At 41.3% G+C, this 20908-nt stretch overlaps 1 protein-coding gene and 1 non-coding gene across 7 annotated transcripts in view; one reads left to right on the forward strand and one right to left on the reverse strand.

The window, feature by feature from the left end:
- The window catches only part of STK32B (serine/threonine kinase 32B), a 372649-nt gene that overhangs the window by 184494 nt on the left and 167247 nt on the right, over window positions 1–20908 (forward strand). The gene's annotated exons all lie outside the window — the stretch shown is intronic.
- On the reverse strand, window positions 17034–17140 carry LOC136153100 (U6 spliceosomal RNA). The gene has a single exon (XR_010660340.1). It is a non-coding gene; the product is annotated as a U6 spliceosomal RNA (small nuclear RNA).

Genomic DNA, 20908 nt, shown 5'->3' on the forward strand with positions numbered 1-20908 from the left:
CTCCATCTTTCCTCCCCTCCTTTCCTTTCCCCTCCCTCCTCCTCTCTCTCTGTCTTCCTTCCTCCTCTTCCTCCCTCTCACTACCTTTCCTTTTTTCCAAAACTATTCATCGGCTACTATGTGCTAGATACTGTGTTGAGCATCCGGGAAAATGGTGTCCAACTAAATGTGGTTCTTGCTCTTAAGGAGTTTACAGCCTAGTTGGGGGAAAGGAACAAAAACAATTTAATTATAAAATTGCAAGAAGCTAAGGCAATAATGGATCTGCTGAAGTAAGGGGTAAGTATATTTATCTATGTGTATCTTCAGGGGCTAGCAAAAGCCCAAAGCCCATAAAATTCATATTAAAGCATAGGCTTAATGTTTATTAAAGTAATTTTCTTCCTTGATCTAGATGTCAAGCATAGAGATAGGTTGAAAACCTGTTTCCCAAGGTCTGAACTCCTGAGCTCTCAGCCTGGCTCCTCCCCTGCACTGTTTTGCGATGTTTGATAAGAAGTCAGACCCCACGTGGGTACCAGTTTCTTTTTCTGAGATGTGAAGACTGATAGTGCTGCCCTTGCTGCTTCTCAGTGGGTTATGTAGAAACTGGATGATGTCTATGAAAGCTCTCTGAGAAGGTATAAGTTGTTAATGAGTATATGGAAGGCTTGAGTTATGGAGCTCACATTTCTTGTGCTTAGTCCGACTCTTTGTGACCCAATGGATGGTAGCCTGCCAGGCTCCTCTGTTCATGGGGATTTTCCAGGCAAGAATACTGGAGTGGGTTGCCATGCCCTCCTCCAGGGGATCTTCCCAACCCAGGGGATCAAACCTAGGTCTCCCACATTGCAGGCAGATTCTTCACCAGCTTAGCTACCAGCGAAGCCCTCACATTCCTTAACTTCTCCAACCTGGAGATCTCCAGCCAACCCATGGCAAAACCAGCCCAGGTGATTAGTTGATGTGCTTCCAGGAACAGGATGGGAAAGGAGGAGTTTCTGTGATGAGATACTTTTTCTATACTCTATGTCTTTTCTCTATCTCTTCCCCTTTTACATAAATTCCTGTCGGACATTTGTTATAACTGACCGTAACAGAACCGTTTTGTGAGAATCTACCACAATGCCAGGGTCAGATAAAGAACATCTCATTCTTACCAGAACAGTGAGACATCAGTTTCAATATCCCCATTTTATAGGAAATAAAACTGAAGCTCATGGGCACTGGAAGAAACTGGATCATCTTCCGTATCCATGGTAACGACTGCCCTGCCTCATCTCAGAGAGTGATACTGTGCAGGTAGCTGATGAGTAGCCCCATCTGTGCATCTTCTTCAGCCCTGTGTCCTCCTTTGTTTCCTGCTCTTTAGCCATCCTGTCCACTCTATTACACTTACCTATCCCCTCTACCCACGCCTGTCATTATCACTCATCTTGAGGAGAGAAAAGAATGAGGAGAAAGAATCTGAGCTGGAGTTCCACCTGGATATAAATTAGCAGTACCACTTCTAACCCGTGTCATCTTGGGGTGGTGGTGGTTTAGTCACTAAGTTGTGTCCCTCTCTTCTGACCCTATGAACTGGATCCCACCAGAATCCTCTACTCAGGGGATTTCCCAGGCAAGCATACTGAGGTGGCTTGCCATTTCCTTCTCTAGGGCATCTTCCCCACCCAGGAACCGAACCTGCATCCCCTGCCCTGCAGGCGGATTCGTTACCACTGAGCCCCTGGGAAAGCCCCTCTGTGTGATCTTAGGCAGAGTATTTAGCCCAGGGGGTGGTTTCCCCATCTGCACAATAGAGGCAGTAAAACCACCGAATCAGGGTCAGAGCTACATGCAGTGACTGATGAAGTGCCCTGGTGCCTTGCTTGGCATTCAGTAGCAGCTACTAAAGGGAGCGTCTTCCTCTCTCGTCTGATTGATTGTACTTCCTCTCTCACCTGATTGATGGTACCTGTAACTGGTCACCATTTCTCTGTTGTCTCTAATCATTTGTGTCTTTTAATCCTTCTGCCACCACTGCCGCCTTAGGCTTCCTAAGGATGCATCCTTGTTCTTCTCCTGGCTCCTGAACGCTTATCAGAATAATTAGACTCTTCACTCTGGCTTTTCAGAATTTACAAAATTTGGACATGGCATCCCTTTCCAATACTGCCTCCTGGAAAAACCCCTAGGCTTTTCAGCACCCCACCCAGGAAGTAGCACAGGGTTCATCCACTTTCCCTGTTGCTTCTCTCTGCCTAGAGGGAGCTCCCACCCCCACCCCCTCCACACACCCTCTGTCTGAAGAAAGGCTGCATAAGACCAAGCCTGGTCCTCTAACCAGACATGTTTTTGAGACTGTTTCTTTGGGGCAGAGGTGGTGGCTTATGCATCTGAAATTCTCAGAACCTGGTAAATGGTTATATCTTATTGCATGACACATTTGAAAAGACCCTGTTGCTGGGAAAGATTGAAGGCAAGAGGAGAAGGGGACGACAGAGGATGAGATGGTTGGATGGCATCACTGACTCAATGGACATGAGTTTGAGAAAGCTCCAGGAGTTGGTGATGGACAGGGAAGCCTGACGTATCGCAGAGTCAAACATGACTTGAGCGACTGAACTGAACTAATATCACTCAGTTTTTCAATTTCTTCTTGTGCTAGTTCTAGTAAGCTATGCCTCTCTAGAGTTACTCATTTCACTTAAAATTTCAAACTTATTGTCATACATTAATTTACCATACCTCTTATATTTTTAATATCTCTTGGATCTGTAATGATGCCTCTTTCTTCATGCCTGGTGTTGTTTATGTCTTTCCCTTATTTTCTTCATCAATGTTTCCACAGTTTTATTAATTTTATTTGTGGTTTCCAAGAAGTAATGGTTTTATTGATCTTGTATATTGTTCATTTTTTTCTATTTCATTGATTGTGCACTTAAAAATTATTTCCCAGTTTGCAATTTAAAATGTTTTTGTCTAATTTCTTTAGAGGTATACATGCAACATTAGTTTTTAGCATCATTTTTTGTTTGTAACACTGCACTTAAGGCTATAATTTTCTTCAGAGTATTGCTTTATCTGAATCACACAAGTTTTAATATATTGTATTTTCATTATCATTCTATTCCAATTATTTTCTAATTTCCATGGTAATTTTTGCTTTGACTCATTAGTTTTTGAGAAGTTTATTTTAAAATTTCCAATTACCTGGGGATTTTCTAGTTAACATTTTGTTATTAAGGTCTAGTTTAATTTAACTGTAACCAGAATGTAACCTTCAGTCAGGTCTTGCCCCTTGACCTCACATGTGTTATATTCTTTGATGCAATTTTTCAAATTTTACCTGTACATTTTTAAAAGATTACCAAATATAAATGTAAAGACTCATGAAATGAAGTGGATGTTATGATCTTGGGTTTTCTTTTGAGTTAACCTCAATAAACATCCCACATATAAAATTCTTAGTTTATTACTAGTTGCCACCATTCACTAAAAAATATTTTTTGAGAATGTTCTACATATGAGGCATTGAGCTAAATGTTGGAGATTCCACAGCAAGAGAAATCAGACACTGTCCTAGATTTCACAGCCCAATGGGGCAGACTGAGATTAATCAAACAATCAGCATAATAGTGTGCTATTTTAAACTAAGATAAGTGCTCTGAGGAAAATGAACACATGCTATCTGAGATCTTATATCTAAGGAGTCTTACCTATTTGAGACTGGAGAAGGGGCAGGTCTATTTTTCATATATCAAGCTGTAGAAAAATTAATAGGATTTGGTGTCTAGAGGATCAGCATCAGTTATGTTCTTATCTTATTTTGAGAGCATCACAGCCATCTGACTTCCCCCTCCTATTAATTAATACTCAGACATCTGACTTTTTCCTATTAGGAATACTCACTTCAGAGACTTTTTAAAATTTATTTTGACTTAGCGGTAAAGAATCTGCCTGCCAATGCAGGAGACATGGGTCCGATTCCTGGTAAAATTGGCAAGATCCCCTAGAGAAGGAAATGGCAACCTACTCCAGTATTCTTGCCTGGAAAATCCCAAGGGCTGAGGAGCCTGATAGGCTACAGTCCATGGGGTCGCAAAGAGTCGGACACAACTGAGCGACTAAACAACAACAGTATAACACATATTATAGCAAAATGCATTAAGCTTAGCTACTCGGATAAAATTTTACGTACATATGTGCCTTAGTTGCGTGCATGTTTACTCACTCAGTCCTATCCGACTCTTTGTGACCCCCAAGGATTGTAGCCTACCAGGCTCCTTTGTCCATAGGATTTCCCAGGCAAGGATACAGAGTGGGTAGACATTCCCTTCTCCTTCTCGACCCAAGGATTGAACCTGCAATTCCTGCATTGCAAGCAGATTGTTTACCTTCTGAGCTACCAGGGAAGTTGACAACCACCCAAATCAAGTTGTGAAACTTTGCCAGCATTTCAGAAGATGCCTTCATGATCCTTCCTGGTCAGTGCTGCCACTAAGAGGTTACTGTCCTTCCAATCTCTATCACTAGAGGATTATGTGGTGTCTTTCTACCCTATATGAATGTAATAATGGAATAAATACTTTTTCATATATGGCTTCTTTCAATTAACAGTGTCTTTTAGATTCATCTGTTGTACTTCCAAAGTTTCTTTTTTCATGGCTGTGTGCTGTTCTGATATATGAATATGCTATAGTTTATTTAATCATTCTCCTACTGATGGACAGTTGGGTTACCTATAGTTTAGGGCTGTTATTATTGAGGCTGATGTGAATTTTCTTTTTCGTGGTGAATATATGCACCCATGTCCCCTGGGCAACTTACACTTCATGGGGTATTGTTGAAGGAAGTATAATATGCAAAGTATATAGTATCTGCAAGGATATTGCAAGTCCAAGTGCTATATTGCCTGTGAGTGGTTGTCTTGCTTGTTTATTATTCTGAGATTAGAAGAAGGAAATTGCAGACTTTGTGATCCGGAGTTGATGTTTGATCACATCAGGCCTTCCCGTCTGTTATTGATGCAGACACTGAACCCAGAGAGAGAACATAGCCTTCCTGGGACCACACTTCAAATTGAAAAATGGTTCATCTCACAAGATTACTGTTTTGTAAGCCAGAGGCTGTCTTTAATAAATGTGTGAAATTCAACAGACTGAACCTTTTGTCATAGACAGAGTGTAGACATATTGACAGGGTGTCCAGGCCTAGAATCTCAGGAGGAGGACCTGAGGTTTTCTAGGGTGTGGGGGCATAGAGCGGGGAGGAGTTTGGTACATTAAAGAGCAGCCCCAAGGTAAGCATTTATCAAAGGCCCTCCCAGCCCCAGCCTTCCCATCCCTTTCCCGGCTTCCCCGTGCAATATTCCAGCTGTATCTTTTGGTTGCAAAAAGTCGAACATCACTGAGTGCCTGAGCATGCACACATGCATTCTTCAGTGCAGACTCAGAGCATCTCTGTTCTCTGAGTGTTCAGCCAAGCTCATGCGCCAGCTTTTCTCTCCATAGTGTCTGAACACCTTTCACTACTTTTTCTAACTTTAAGCCCCAGGTCAGACATCCTGCGCCCCTTGTAACTAACTCTCTTGTTGAGTTCCTACAGCCTCGTATGAGCTGAGCTCGGCCTGGACTCACAATGGATCGGCTCCTCTGAGATAAGCCCCACATGCCCCAAGAGCCCTGACCTCCTAGAATGTCCTATGCAATCATGCTTCCCGTTTCCTTTCCTGGTGTGGTTCTGAACTTTGTGAGGGTGGGAATTGTACCTGCCTTCACCCCCATAATCCTTGACACCTCACATGGGGCTTCACACAGGGGAGGATAGAACTATGAAAGGTGCATAAGAACACCCAGAGAATGAATGAATGAATGGATGGATGAATGAGTGAATGAATGCAAACTGCTGCTCAGAACGTGACAGCTGCTTTCCATTCACCATAACCTTTCTCTGACCACCACGGTCTCAACCCTACATGATCTTCTTCTCCCCTCCTTGGCCCCTCTGCAGTCTCTTTGCAACACACCAGCGGGGGTGGGGAGGTCCTTTGACCTCGTACCGTGTCATTGCTCAGAATCCTTCAGTGACTCCCATCTCATTTAAGGACTATGTGGAGAAGAGTGTGAACCCTGGGGTCAGACTTCCTAGTCCACATCCAGGCTCCTTGGTTTTGGCTGTGCGACTCTGCCCCATTGCTTCACCTCTCTGTGCCTATGGATGGACTCGTGGAGAATTCAAAGGAAGCGCTAAGGACCATGCCCGAATAAGGTCAGGAGTAGTGTGGTGAGGATCAAGTCAGAGAATGGAAACAAAAATGGTGATGGTATTGTGAAGTGACACAGCCCTGGGGATAAAAGTGCAGGCCATCCAGTGCAGGGCTCAAAGTCCTGGTTCTGCCACTTAGCAGCTGTGTGACCTTGGGCAGGTTATAGAACCTAAGTCTCAGTTTCCTCGTCGTGTATTGAGAGAATAATAGCTCATCCTTGTAGGTTTTGCATGACCTACATGGTTCAGAGACAGACTGGCCTCTCAGGGCCCAGAGGACCCACACCTGAATACTGCCTTGGACAACCAGGAGAGGCTTCCCGGAGGAGGTGCCATTTGATCTGCACCTGCTGGAGGAGTAGGAGCTCTCTCGGCTGCCAAGTTTGAAAAGAACTTCTAGAAAGAGAGAGACGTGCAAGAGCCAGCAGGGAGCTGGGGACAGTGAGTGGCCTGTGGGGAGGAAGGGCGTCCACATGTGTCAGACACGTGAGGGGTGGGTCACCCATCGAGAGAGGTTGTCTGGGTTGCAAGGTGATTTCTTGGGAAATAGACTCTGACGTGGAAATCAGCAAGCAACGAGTGGGTAGGGAGCTTAATTAGTAACTGCCCTGGGGCTCAGCATCTGGAGAAAGAGGAGATGGGAGGAGGCATGGTGAACACAGGAGCACCCGGTCCTGGTGGAGTCTCCGTGAGGCCTTGGATGACCCCATGGGATATTTTGAAGCTGATCAGCTCTTTGGAGTTACCCTGAGTCGGGATTTTGGACCAGGCTTCTCTACCCCCAGGTTGACCAGGCAGTGGCTGTGGGCTGCCCCAGGAAGGAGGGGGTAACCCTGGCCAAGGCAGTTTTCTTTAGTTGATGCAATCCTAATGCAGTTGAGGGCTGTCTACCCTCAGCCCTCCCGGCAGGGGCAGAGGTGAGCCTACCATCTTATTCAGGGTGGCTCGCAGCCTCCATCATAGGAGGCAGACCTTGTACATGAAGATCTGTGTGTCTCTTTATGAGGGTTGGGGCTTGTCCTTCAGGCTGCAAAGGGTCATCTCTGCACATGGAAAAGACATGCATTCAGATATGTATCTGTACGTGTGCCGTAGCCCGGAGAGAGAGGAGGGAGGCAGAGAGACCCATTGGGAAGCTTATCACTTTAGTCCAGGTGAGTGATGATGAGACTCTTAGCAAAGATAAAGGCAATGGGGATGTGGAAGACTTCAGGGTAAATGAGAGTAATCACAGTCGTCATTTATTCAACCCCTGCCACACAGCTGACCCTTTAACCTACTGTTATCAACCTCCACAGTAGTTGTGCAAAGCATGCATTTTTATACAGAATCAAATGGAGGATCAGAGAGGTTAAGTCACTTGCATAAAATCACACAGTGGTAAAGAACAGAGCCAGAAATGAAACTCAATTTTGTCAGACTTAAAATTCTGCACCCAGGACAGCTTCCGAAACAGTGGATGCTCAGAACACTAGTCGTCCTTAGTATTGTAGCTAATCACAGCTATTGCCATCTTTATATGGATAAGATGAGGGCCTGGGTAGCAGATCTGCATTTTGTTAGCAGAAAAAGCACTGAGGATTGCTGACGGCTATGGTGATCTCGACAGTATTAGGGGAAGACATATTCAAATGCAATTAAAAACCGCAAATATAATAATCAAATGTAAATGAGCAGCAGCCAACAATTACTGATGCATATACAATTAGCACATATGGTAATTTAGCAGGAGGCACAACTCGCTCCGTTTCGTTGCCTCTAACAAATTGCTGATGCCCCGCCTCCCCCCTCCCACCTTCCCTCCTCTTCGCTGCTAAACAATTCCTCTCTGTGTTTGTCGACGCTCTCTGTTGGCAGACAAGAGTCTAATTAGCTGGACTCTCCCAGAGCCAGGATGCATCTAGCTGTGGCTCAGAAGAGGAGCTGGCTCCACAGCCTGCCTGGGGCTGGTGGTCAGGAGCAATCAGAGAACTTTGTATCCTTTCTCTTTTGGTGATAAGTGATGCTGCTTATGAAAACTGTTGATCGTCTTCTAGAACAAACACCTACTAAGCAGCGACTGTGTGCCCGACCCTGCGCTGGGTACCAGGAGGATAGAGCTTCACACCTTCATTCATCTCCCTGTCATTCAACCTGCTGCATGTCAGCATCTGGACACAATGAGGAAGAAAGCAAGATGTCCTTTGGGAACTCACAGACTTTCGGAGAGAAATAGAGAAGCGTATAGGTAATTTCCCCACAGCATGCTGTGTCGCAGTAGAGGTGGGGTTCAGTCCAGGGCTGTGTGTGCGGTGCTCCTTCCAAGGGTTTGGGCTGCCTATAATGAGATCCTGGATCCTCTTCTTATGAGCCGGGTGACAGTGGCCGCATCACTTGTGCTCTCTATACGTTTTTACAGAGGTGATACTAACGTAGACTCACAAAGGTGGTTGTGAAGATTAAGTGAGCCCGTGCTTACAAAGCCCTTGGCCCAGTACCCAGCACCCAGCAAGCGCTCAGTAAATGTGAGAGAGCTACGGTTGCATCCTTATCGCTGCTCTTGGAACTCAGAGGAGGGAAGGGCTGCCCTTCTGCCCGGGGATTGCTGAGTTCAGGAAGAGCAAGAGAAAGCCTGGGGGAATGTCGTGAATTGAACTAGAATTGTGGAAGGAACACCACCTGCCTCTTACTGGATGATGCCATAATCTCTTTGAGTCTCCGCTTTGGCATCTATAAAGTGTGGATAAGAGTACAATCAATCTTTATTATTTATGGATCCCATATTTGCAAATTTACCAACTCACAAAAATTTATTTGAAAGCCCCAAATCAGTACCTGTGGCGCTTTCATGGTCATCCATGGACATGCACAGAGCTGCAAAATAATTGAGTCACCAGATGTGTGTGTTCCCAACTGAGGTTGGGACACTGCGGCCTGTGTCCTTTCTACAACCACATTTTTATGCTTTTTGTTGTTGCTGTTGGTGTTTTAAACGGCCACCAAACCTAGTACTGAACTGCTGTCTAGTATTCCTAATCTCAAGGCTGTGATGGGCCTTATGGAGAAAATATATATGCTAGGTAAGTTTCATTCAGATATGAGTTATAGTGCTGTTGGCTGTGAGTTCACTGTTAACTAACCAATAAGATATACCAAGCAACTTGTCTATAAACAGAAACACACACAAAGCAAGGCTGTATATTGTTTGGTTGATAGAATGTTGTGACCAGAGGCTCATAGGATCCTAGGCTGTAGGACCACTGGTTTGCTAGCCACTAATCCAGTTTTCACAGCAACTTCATCCAACACAGCTACCATGAACAGTGAGAATCAACTGTGTCTTTTCTGCAAGGATGTTATGAGGACTAGCATTGTGTTAAAGCACCCAGTACAGTGCCTGGTACCGAGTAGGCTCTCAGGACATCTACTTAAATCCACAGCAGTTTTATACATGATGAAGCTGAGGCCTAAAGAGCTGAATGGAGATCAGGATCACTCCCAAATTGTCGTTGAAATCACACCCTGGAGAAGATTAAAAGTAACATAAAACATGTTTCCACAAATATTAAAGAATTAGTCATTCAGAGTATAATCTGACTGTAATGAAATCAAATTGGAAATCAATAACAGAAAAACACTCAAATACCTGGAACTTAGATACAAACTCCTATATAATATGGCATCAGTTAAGAGGTATCAGATTTTTTTAATGGGTTTAACTGACTGGAAATGGAAATAAAATACATAAAAATATGTGTGAAACAAAGCAGTGTTGAGAGGTAAATTAATAGCACTAAATGTTTACATTAGAAACAAAAAATTTAAAATCAATACATTTCTACTTCAAGAAACTAGAAAAAGAAGAGCAAACTAACCCCAGACAAAGGAAGGAAATAACAGAGATAAGAATAGAAATCAACAATATTGAGAATAGGGAAACAGTAGAGAAAAAAAATCGTAAGCTGGTTCTTTGATATGATCAATAAAATGAAAAAACCTCCAGACTGACAAAGATGAAAAGAGAAGAAACAAATCATGCATATCAGGAATGAAACAGAGATGATCAGTAAGGATCTTGCAGATCTTGCAGCATTAAAAGGTTAATAAGGGAATACTTCAGTCAGCTTTATACTCAAAATACATTCAACATCTTAGAAGACATGGAACAATTCCTTGAAAACCCCAAACTATTAAAACTTAACTAATATGACATAGATTATCTGAACAATTAAAGAAATTGAGTTTGTACTTAAGTACTCTTGATAAAAAATCTCCATAGTCAGAAAGTTTCACTGGAGAATTCTACCAAACAGTAAAGAATTAACACCAGGAATTCCCTGGTGGTCCAGAGGTTAGGACTCTGTGCTTCTGTTGCAGGGGGCATGAGTTCAGTCTCTGGTTGGGGAACTAAGATCCTATAAGCCATGTGGTGTGGCAAAAAAAAAAAAGAAAATTTAACGTCAACTTTATACAATCTTTTTCAGAAAATAGAAGAGAGTAGAACATTCCCAACTCATCTTAAAAAGCCAGTATTACCTGATACCCAAAACAGACAAAGATAGTACCAATCCCCCCCAAAAGAAAGCTACATAACAATATTTATCATGAATGTACACCTGAAAATTCACAATAAAATATTACCAAATTGAATCCAACAATCTATAGAGTTGTACTCCACAAGCAACTGGGATTTATCCATGATACACAGGTTCAACCTTCAGCATTGTTAGTCAATATAATCTATCATATTCATAGTCTAAATTAAAAAGCCATATGTTCATATCTATTGATTCAGAAAAAGCATTTGATAAAATCCCATACTCATTAATAATAAAAACTATCAACATTTTGGGAATAGAGGGAAAGCACTCAACTTAATAAAAACATCTACAAAAAAATCAACAGCTAAGTTGACACTTATGGTGAAACTGAATTTTTTTCCCAGAAGATTGGGAATGAGGCAAGAATATTCACTCTCACCATTTTTTTTTTTTTTTTTTTTTTTTTTTTTAATATTATTTTATTAGTTGGAGGCCAATCACTTTACAACATTTCAGTGGGTTTTGTCATACATTGACATGAATCAGCCATATACACTCTCACCATTTTTATTCAACATAATACTAGGAGTTCTAGTCAATGTGGTAAGAAAAAATAAAAATGTATATGTAATAGAAAGAGAAAAATAAAACAATTCTATTTGCATATACCATGTTTGTCTATATAAAGAACCTAAAGAAGTTACAAAAAAAAAACCAAAAAAAACCCAGAAACTAATAAGTGAGTTCAGCAAGGTTGCGGAATATAAAGCCATTACTCCAAAATCCATTTCATTTCTATATTCTAAGGATAGATATGCAGAAACTGTAATTTAAACACAGTATCATTTATACTCACTTCAAAGATAATGAGATACTTAGGTATACACATAACAAAACATGTATAGGCTCTGTTTGCTGAAATTTGCAAGTACTAAAGAAGGAACTCAAGGAAGACCTAAATAAATGAAGCAGCATACCATCTTCATGGATTGGTAAACTCAGCATAGCAAATATGTCAGTTCTCCCCAACGGATCTGTAAGTTTCAAACAATCTAAACATAACCCTAGCATAATCCCAGCAAGGAGTTTTGTTGACCAGGACAAACAATGAAAAGCACAGGCCTTAAACTAGCTAAAACAATCCTAAAAAGGAAGAAATAAGTTCTTCTTAGTCTACCTGATGGTCTTCCCTGGTAGCTCAGCTGGTGAAGAATCTGCCTGCAATGCAGGAGACCACAGTTTGATCCCTGGGTTGGAAAGATTCCCTGGAGGAGGGCATGGCAACCCACTCCAATATTCTCACCTGGGGAATTCTACAGAGAGAGCAGCCTGGCGGGCTACAGTCCATGGGGGTCGCAGAGTCAGACACGACTGAGTGACTAAGCACACACAGCATTCTGCCTGATAATAAAGTCTGTTCTTCAGTAATGCTAATCGAGATTGGGTGCTATTACAGAATGACAGAACTATAAACCAATGAAACAGAATGAAACCCACAGAAATATAACTACAAATGTGTTCAACTAATTTATATATATATTTTTTTACCAAGATCAAAAACATTTCAATGGAGGAAAGGTAGCATTTTCAACAAATAATGCTGAAGCAATTGGGGATTCATAGTCAAATGGAAAAAAGACTTAAACCTAAACCTTACATGTCATACAGAAGTTAACTGAAAATGAATCATGTAAATGTAAAACCATAAAATTTATAGGAAAAAAATTAAGGAGAAAATCTTCAGGATCAAGGACTTGGGGAAGAATTTCTGGACTTGACATAAAAAACAAGCTCAAAACATTTGATAAAATTGACTTTATTGAAATTTGAAATGTTCGCTGTACAAAAGCTCCTAGAAGAAAGTATTTGCAAATCACACATTTGACAAAGAACAATTATCTAGAGTAGATAAGGAGCAGTAAAAAAAAAAATCCACTTTAAAAATTAGCAAGAGGCATGAGTAGTCATTTCACCAAAGAGGATACACAGATGTCAAATAAGCACATGAAAAATGTTTCAACATCGTTAGCCATGAGGGAAATGCAAACTAAAACTGCAGTGTTAAATCACGCTACATCTATCAGAATGACTAAAATTTAAAAACTGTGACAACACCAAATGCTGGTGAGAACGTGGAGAAATTGGATCATTCATTCACTGCTGGTGGGAATATGAAATGATACAGCTGCTCTGTAAAACTTTCTCAGCATTGCAGTTTCTTGTAAAACTGAACATTGAATTGCCATGTGACTCAGCAATTGCACTCTCCAGAATGAATCCTAGAGAAATGAAAACTTATACATTCGCACAAAACCTAATCATAGGGACTTCCCTGGTGGTTCAGGGGTTTAGAATCCATTTTGCAATGCAGGTCTGATCCCTGGTTGGGAAACTAAGATCCCATATGCCAATGAGCAACTAAGCCCATGTGTCATGACTACTGAGCCTGCGAATTGCAACTAGCGAGTCTGTGCACTTCAGTGAAAGATCCCTCATGATGCAACAGACTCTTGTGCCACAGCTAAGACTGTGGCACAATGAATAAACAGCCGAGTAAATAAATATTTTAAAAACCCTAATCATAGCAACTTAATTGGCAATAGCCAAATGCTAAAAATCAGTACAGGTGTAATTCAATGGGTGAGTGGTTAAATAAACTGTTATACATAAATAGCATGGAATATGACTCAGCAATCAAAAGAAAAAGGTTGATGTATACAACTTGGATAAATCTCTGGAGAATTATTATGAATGAGAAAAGTCACTTCCAAAAGGTTGTGTTATGATTCCATTTCTATAACCTTTTTTGAAAAAAAATTTTAGAAATGGAGAGCAGATTAGAGGCTTGCACAGTGGTAGAACATGAGAAGATGGAGGTGAGTGTGGTCTTTAAAGGGCAATGCCAGAGATTCTAGTGGTGGTGGAACTTTTCAGTATCTTCACCGTGATAGTGGATTCAGGGATCCACACATATGATAAAATTATATAGAACTAAATGCACACACCTATGAATGCAAGTAAAGCTGGGGAAATATGATTAAGATGGGTGGCTTGCATCAGTGTTAATTCCAGGTTGTTGTATTGTATAAGTTTTATTACTATTTGTGGGAAACTGGGTTAAGGGTACATTCAGTCTCCCTGAATTATTCCTTAGAATCCCATATAAGTCTAAAATTATTTCAATAAAGCTTTCAATTAAAAATGGCAGAAGTCACCTAATGATAGAAATTGAATTTTCTGGAGAAGGTTTCTTCTGGATTTGTATTGTATTGAGGAGGAGCAATTTGAATTCAAGAAGATTTGGAGCTTGGGAAATCAAAGACTGAGGTTTGCTTGAGAAGGAAGGTCGAATTATGTCTTAGATCCTTAATCTTAATGAAATTGTGGTGAAATCTGCACTTTTTTTTCATGCCCATTCAATACAGCTGCACTGTGTCATATCCATGACACCAAATGTCCTCTTTTCTTTCTTTCATGAGCCATATATGCATCACTTTGTTCGTTTTATGTTTGGTTAATGTATGTGTTCACTTGATCTTGGCACGATCAAGTGATGTTGATCACTGCTGAAATTATTTTCTATGTTTGTTTATTTGTGATCTCCCCCTCCTGAATGAATGCTCTGGAAGACAGGGTTTTGTCCATTTTCTGCAGTGATGTATTCTTATCTATTATCCAGGACTGTGACCAGCACATAATTTGGGTTCTTTCATTATTTTTCAATTTTCCTGGTTTTTTTTTTTTTTTTTGGTTGTTATTGTTCTCAAGTTCTTCTTATTTTTGACTTATGGCTTCTATTCCTTATTTTTTCTTTAAACAATTTGAAAATAATTATCTGCAGCTCCCTTTCAGATTGCTCCTCTAAGTCCATTTATTGAGAGGCTAATTCTTTTCTTAAACATCTGACATGTGGTTAAAGTTTTTGTCAGAGAATTCATCTTCAGCCAGTTTTCTGTGTCACCTTGACTGCAGAAGTATTTCACCTTTTCTTCTGCTGGGTTTGCAGTTTCCGCTAGTCAGGCCAGTTTTTCTGTTAAATGCCTATCAGATGGGTGGTATGAGTTTCGCCTTCCCACCACATTTGATATAGACTTGCAATTTTTGTCTCTTGTGTGGGTGGTATTTTCCCACCATTTCCCAGGGTGGATGGCAAGGTTTTCTTGTAGCTCTCTGGGTATGCAGGAGGTGTTTTAAATATGTTTGCCACTGATCAAACATACAGTCCTTCAAGGCTCCCTGCTTCAAGAAATACTCACTTCCCCTTCCTCCACTTATCTGGGTCCAACCCCAACTCCTGTTCTTCACTTGGGTTAACTCTTCCCCGCCTCTAAGGCCTGTATCCAACTTTGAGTGTTTGACTTCATCTCACACCCATTTCTCTTCTCTGACTTAGAGATCCCTCCTGGTTTCTGCACCTGCCTTAATGTAACTTTTTGTCTCTCGACTGTGAATAGATTATTTAGTGCTTTTTTTGGGGGGAGGGGTTATCTTTTATTCAGAATGTCCATATCCTTGGAGTGAGAGAGCATTCATCTCCCTTCACCTCAGTGCCCCAGACTCTCATCCTATGGATATACTCCTTACTGGAGGCTCTCATCCCTTAAACTAGAGACTGTCAGTCAAAACCACAAATGTCCAAAACAAATAATATGTCCCTAAGTCAAGCAATCCATCCAGAAGTCACCTGAGAGAATAATCAGCCTGGGTCAAATGTGAAAGGATGACTATTCAAGGCTAACATATCCACAGGGACCAAAAGCTGATGAAAGGAATTATTGGTTGTCTCTGGCTTATATTCAGTCCCTGCAGACTTGAGTGGGCTTCCCAGGTGGCTCAATGGGTGAAGAATCTGCCTGCAGCACAGGAGACACAGGAGATGTGGGTTTGATCCCTGGGTTGGGAAGATCCCCTGGAGGAGGGCCTGGCCACCCACTCCAGTATTCTTGCCTGGAGAATCCCGTGGAAGAGCCTGATGGACTGTAATCCATAGTGTCACAAAGAGTCGGACACGACGGAAATGACTGAGCACACACACACACAGAGTCTTGAGTGGGAAGTGTTTCCTAAACTGACCTGTGCCAGATGGCTTGGCAAATTACCACACCCTGGAGAGCAGGGAATGATCAGGAGAGCATGCCTCTGAATGGAATGGCTTAGTTCTTTTCTTTTTCCCGAAGCAAGCTATACACATCTTAAGTGTATTGTTAAATTTGATGCACTAATTAGTTTAATCAGTTCTGATAAAAGTATGCATGTAACCCGTGTTCTTATCAAGATGCTGTTGTTGTTCAGTTGCTAACAAAGAACATAGCGATCATCCCCGGATTTCTTTTGTGCGCTTTCCTTGTCAATCTCCATCTCTGCTTTCCAGAAAATCACTGTTCTTAGGTCCATCACCATCGTTTCGCTTGGCCTAGTAGAATCTCATATGAATGGAAAGCTCGTGCCTGACTTTCTTTTCTTTTTTTTTTTTCTGGGTCTAACAGCAGTTCTTCTTTTTTTTTTTTTTTAATTTTACTTAGTTATTTTTTTTTCCAGTGGGTTTTGCCATACATTGACATGAATCAGCCATGGAGTTACACGTATTCCCCATCCCGATCCCCCCTCCCACCTCCCTCTCCACCTGACTCCTCTGGGTCCTCCCAGTGCACCAGGCCCGAGCACCTGTCTCATGCATCCCACCTGGGCTGGTGATCTGTTTCACCATAGATAATATACATGCTGTTCTCCCGAAACATCCCACCCTCGCCTTCTCCCACAGAGTTCAAAAATCTGTTCTGTACTTCTGTGTCTCTTTTTCTGTTTTGCATATAGGGTTATGGTTACCATCTTTCTAAATTCCATATATATGTGTTAGTATGCTGTAATGTTCTTTATCTTTCTGGCTTACTTCACTCTGTATAATGGGCTCCAGTTTCATCCATCTCATTAGAACTGATTCAAATGAATTCTTTTTAACGGCTGAGTAATATTCCATGGTGTATATGTACCACAGCTTCCTTATCCATTCGTCTGCTGATGGGCATCTAGGTTGCTTCCATGTCCTGGCTATTATAAACAATGCTGCGATGAACACTGGGGTGCACGAGTCTCTTTCAGATCTGGTTTCCTCAGTGTGTTTGCCCAGGAGTGGGATTGCTGGGTCATATGGCAGTTCTATTTCCAGTTTTTTAAGAAATCTCCACACTGTTCTCCATAGCGGCTGTGCTAGTTTGCATTCCCACTAACAATGTAAGAGGGTTCCCTTTCCTCCACACCCTCTCCAGCATTTATTGCTTGTAGACTAAAAATATGGAATGCTTCACGAATTTGTGTGTCATCCTTGCGCAGGGGCCATGCTAATCTTCTCTGTATCATTCCAATTTTAGTGTATGTGCTGCCGAAGCGAGCACTCGTGCCTGACTTTCAAGCCCTGTTTTTGAGATTCAGCCCTCTCATTCAAGGGCCTTCCCTCATGGTGCAGTGGCCAAGAACCTGCCTGCCAGTGCAGAGGATGAAAAAGATGCGGGCTTGATCCCTGGGCGGGAAAGATCTCCTGGAAAAGGCAACAGAAACTCATTCTGGTATTTATGCCTGAGAAATCCCACGGACATAGGAGCCTGGCAGGCTATAGTCCATGGAGTTGCAAAGAGTTGGACACGAATGAGCGTGCACACGCGTGCACACACACACACACACACACACACACACACACATATCATTCATAAGGGCTTCCCAGGTGGCACTAGTGGCAAAGAACCTGCCTGGCAATGCAGGAGACACAAGAGATGAGGGTTCGATCCCTGGGTTGGGAAGATCTCCTGGAGGAGGTCATGGTAACCCACTTCAGTATTCTTGCCTGGAAAATTCCATGGAAAGAGGAGCCTGGCAGGCTACAGTGCATGGGGCTGCAAAGAGCCAGACACAACTGAGCGGGCTGTGCACCCATATAATTTGTTGAGAACATGTAGTTCATTCCATCTTCTTAGTGTGTAGTGTTCCACTATGTGAAAACACTACATTAATTATCCATTCTCTGATTGATAGACATTTGCTGTTGCCAGGTTGGGGCTATTATGAGGAAGGCTACTATGGATATTCTTATATAGGTCTTTCTGTGAACATATACTTTGGTTTCTATTGGGTAAACACTTTGGAAAAAGTTGAATTGTTTAACGTTATAGGAACCTGCCAAAAAGTTTTCCAAAGTTATCAAATTTGTTGCTCCCTAATGACAATACAGGGCTTCTCTGGTGGCTCAGACAGTAAAGAATATGCCTGCGTATTCTTTATGCAGGAAGACCCCTTGGAGAAGGGAGTGGCTACTCACTCCAGTTTTCTTTCCTGGAGAATCCCATGGACAGAGGAGCCTGGTGGGCTACAGTCCATGGGATCTCAAAGAATCGGACACGACTGAGTGACTAACACTTTCACTTTCAGTGGCAATTTGCGAGTTCTTGTTCTTCCACAACATTTTCAACATTTGGCGCTGCCAGCCATTTAAATTATAGCCATTCCAGTCAATGTGTACAGGCATTTCTTTGTGATTTTAATTTCCTTTTTTTCTGATAATTAATGATGCTGGGAACTTTTCATCTACTTATTAGCATTTATATATCTTTTTTTGTGAGGTGCCTGCCCACGTCTTTTGCATTTTTTAAATTGGGTTATTTGTTTTTTAATTATTATTGAGTTGTAGAGGTTCTTTATAAAATCTGGATGAAAATGCTTTGTCATTTTTACACTGTGGATATTTTAACCCAGTCTGTGACTTGCTTTCCATTTTCTTTATGGTATCGTTATTAGGTCAAGATTTTAGTTTTTATGAACTGCAGTTGATCAGTCTTCTCTATGTTCATTGCTTTTTATCCCCTAAAGAGTCTTACTTATCCCATCACAGAGAGAGTTTTCTGTGTTTCTTCTAGAAAATATATTCAACTCGTATATCCATTTTCTGCTTCAAATTATCTTTGGTGTAAGATATGAGGTAGTTATTGACATTCCTGTTATTTCATGTGGATACCTGTCATTCTAGTTCTAAATGTTAGAAAAACTTTAAAGACTTTCTTTGGTCCTTTGTTAGAATCTGAGAAATGACACAAAAGAAACATCTCAGAATTACACCATCTGAAAAGTGAGATTATTTCGGTGTTTGGTTGCCTCCTAAGAAGAGTTGAAATTTCCTTCTGAGGAAATGTTGATTCTTTGGATATTCTGATCTGCATGGCCTCCTGCAGGTCCTGGATAAACATCCTTGGACATAGAGATACAGATACTGGAGGTTACAAATACCTCGGGGCTAACTGACATGGTAGGGTCCAACGTCTATGGGTAGGCTTTATTACATTTGCTGTAGAGAACTACAGTGCAAGCATCCTGGATCATACCATGATCATCGTGATGTTTCTAAGATATTTTGAGTTAGGGCAGTCTAACTTTATTTGTTGCATACATATTAACTTAAACATACAAATAAACCTCTACAATCTTATAACTTGAAATTGACTATTTTTAATCTTTACTCCTGGTCATTCCCATGTTTGTCCTTAAGAACCTATTTCTATAGAAAATAGTTGTGTGTGCATGCTCGGTCATTCAGTCATGTCTGACTCTTTGTGACCCCATGGAGTATAGCCCAACAGGCTCCTCTGTCCATGGGATTATCCCAGCAAAAATACTGGAGTGGGTTGCCATTTCCTTCTCCAGGGCATAGTCCCAAACCAGGGATCCAACTCCCATCTCCTGCAGCTCCTACGCCTGCAGGCAGATTCTCCACCACTGAGCCACCTAGGAAGCCCCCTTAAAGTAATTGTACATTTTGCTAATTTGTCTTCTTTATTGTCTACTTGAGATTATATCCCCAGTGCCTTCCCTGTAATTACATGGTGTTGATTTTAATAGCAGCATAATATCCCATAACACAGATGTACCAAAATGTACTTAACCATTTTCCCCTTGTTAGATAATAAGGTCAGGCCCAGTGCTTGGTAATGTATAAAATGATGAGCATCTTTATACATAAACATTTTTTTCTTCTTTTAATTTAGCTCTTTAATGCAACTTTCTAGATCTTGGGTTCCTGCATGAAAGAGATAAATGGTTGGGTATTTTTAGTCTGCTGATATACATGTAGTCCCCTGTTAATACATGCATTCAGCAAGTTTGGGATTTAAACCATAGGAGCTACAGCAAATGTTATTAATATTTTTTCTAATTACCTAATATTAATAAAAACAAAAGCATCAACAACATTTGGAAGCAGTTTATTTTGTTTGGATTTTGATAAAACATTCAGAGCTGGCTCACAGTCTGTCCCTGGAGAAATTAACTTTTTAAAATAGTACGGTTATAAAACTCTCTTTGCAAGCTGAGCATATAATGTGGGGTTAAAATAAACAGTTATCTTCAGAGCCTCATGAAAGTCTCCAGGGGATGTCTGAGGGTAAAAGGGTTAGGTCTGGTTTCAAAGAAGATCTTAATTAACGATCTGGAAGACCAGGACAGCAGCTGGTTAATTAAATTCACAGATGGGACTCATTTGGGAGGTGGTGTGAACTCTGGGAAAAGGTGAAGAAATTAGATAAAGAACTCAGTTGCAGTCGCCAAGGAACACAGAGTGAAAGTAATAATTTGCAGTAGTCTGAATCAAAATAATTTGGTCTTATATTAATAGTGTTTTATCCCAGTCATAGCTTTCTTCTAGCATGGCTTACTTAAAGGAGCCCTGAGCTTGGAAAGGCAGTTTGGGCATCAGCCTCTTCTCACCATGTTTGTGATCTTCAACAATTCCCCTTGTCCTCTCTGGGGTTCAGGTTTCTGTCTACACACTGGGGATAATGGTTATGCTGGCTTTTCAAAGTGAAATAACAGGAAGAAGGTGAAACTGCTTGGTCAACTCTAAAGTTACTCTACTTATAATTCCTTTTCAACCCCAAGAACCTTTTGCATGAACTTTGATTTTATGCTCTTAAATACATTTCACCCACTGCAAAATTAAATAAAGGCCAAGCAGAGGGTTTCCCATCTCAAACATCCAAACACTTTGGGGTCCACAGGACCAAGAGGGGACCAAGAAGATAGGTTCCTGAACCATGAAACCAAGATGATGTAGAATGCTTGGCTGGGGGACATTACACAGAAAATTTGCTCTTAGAAAACCACATTTTCAATCATCCTGTTGA

Source organism: Muntiacus reevesi, chromosome 22 (genome assembly GCF_963930625.1).
Source record: "Muntiacus reevesi chromosome 22, mMunRee1.1, whole genome shotgun sequence".
NCBI classification, from domain to species: domain Eukaryota; kingdom Metazoa; phylum Chordata; class Mammalia; order Artiodactyla; family Cervidae; genus Muntiacus; species Muntiacus reevesi.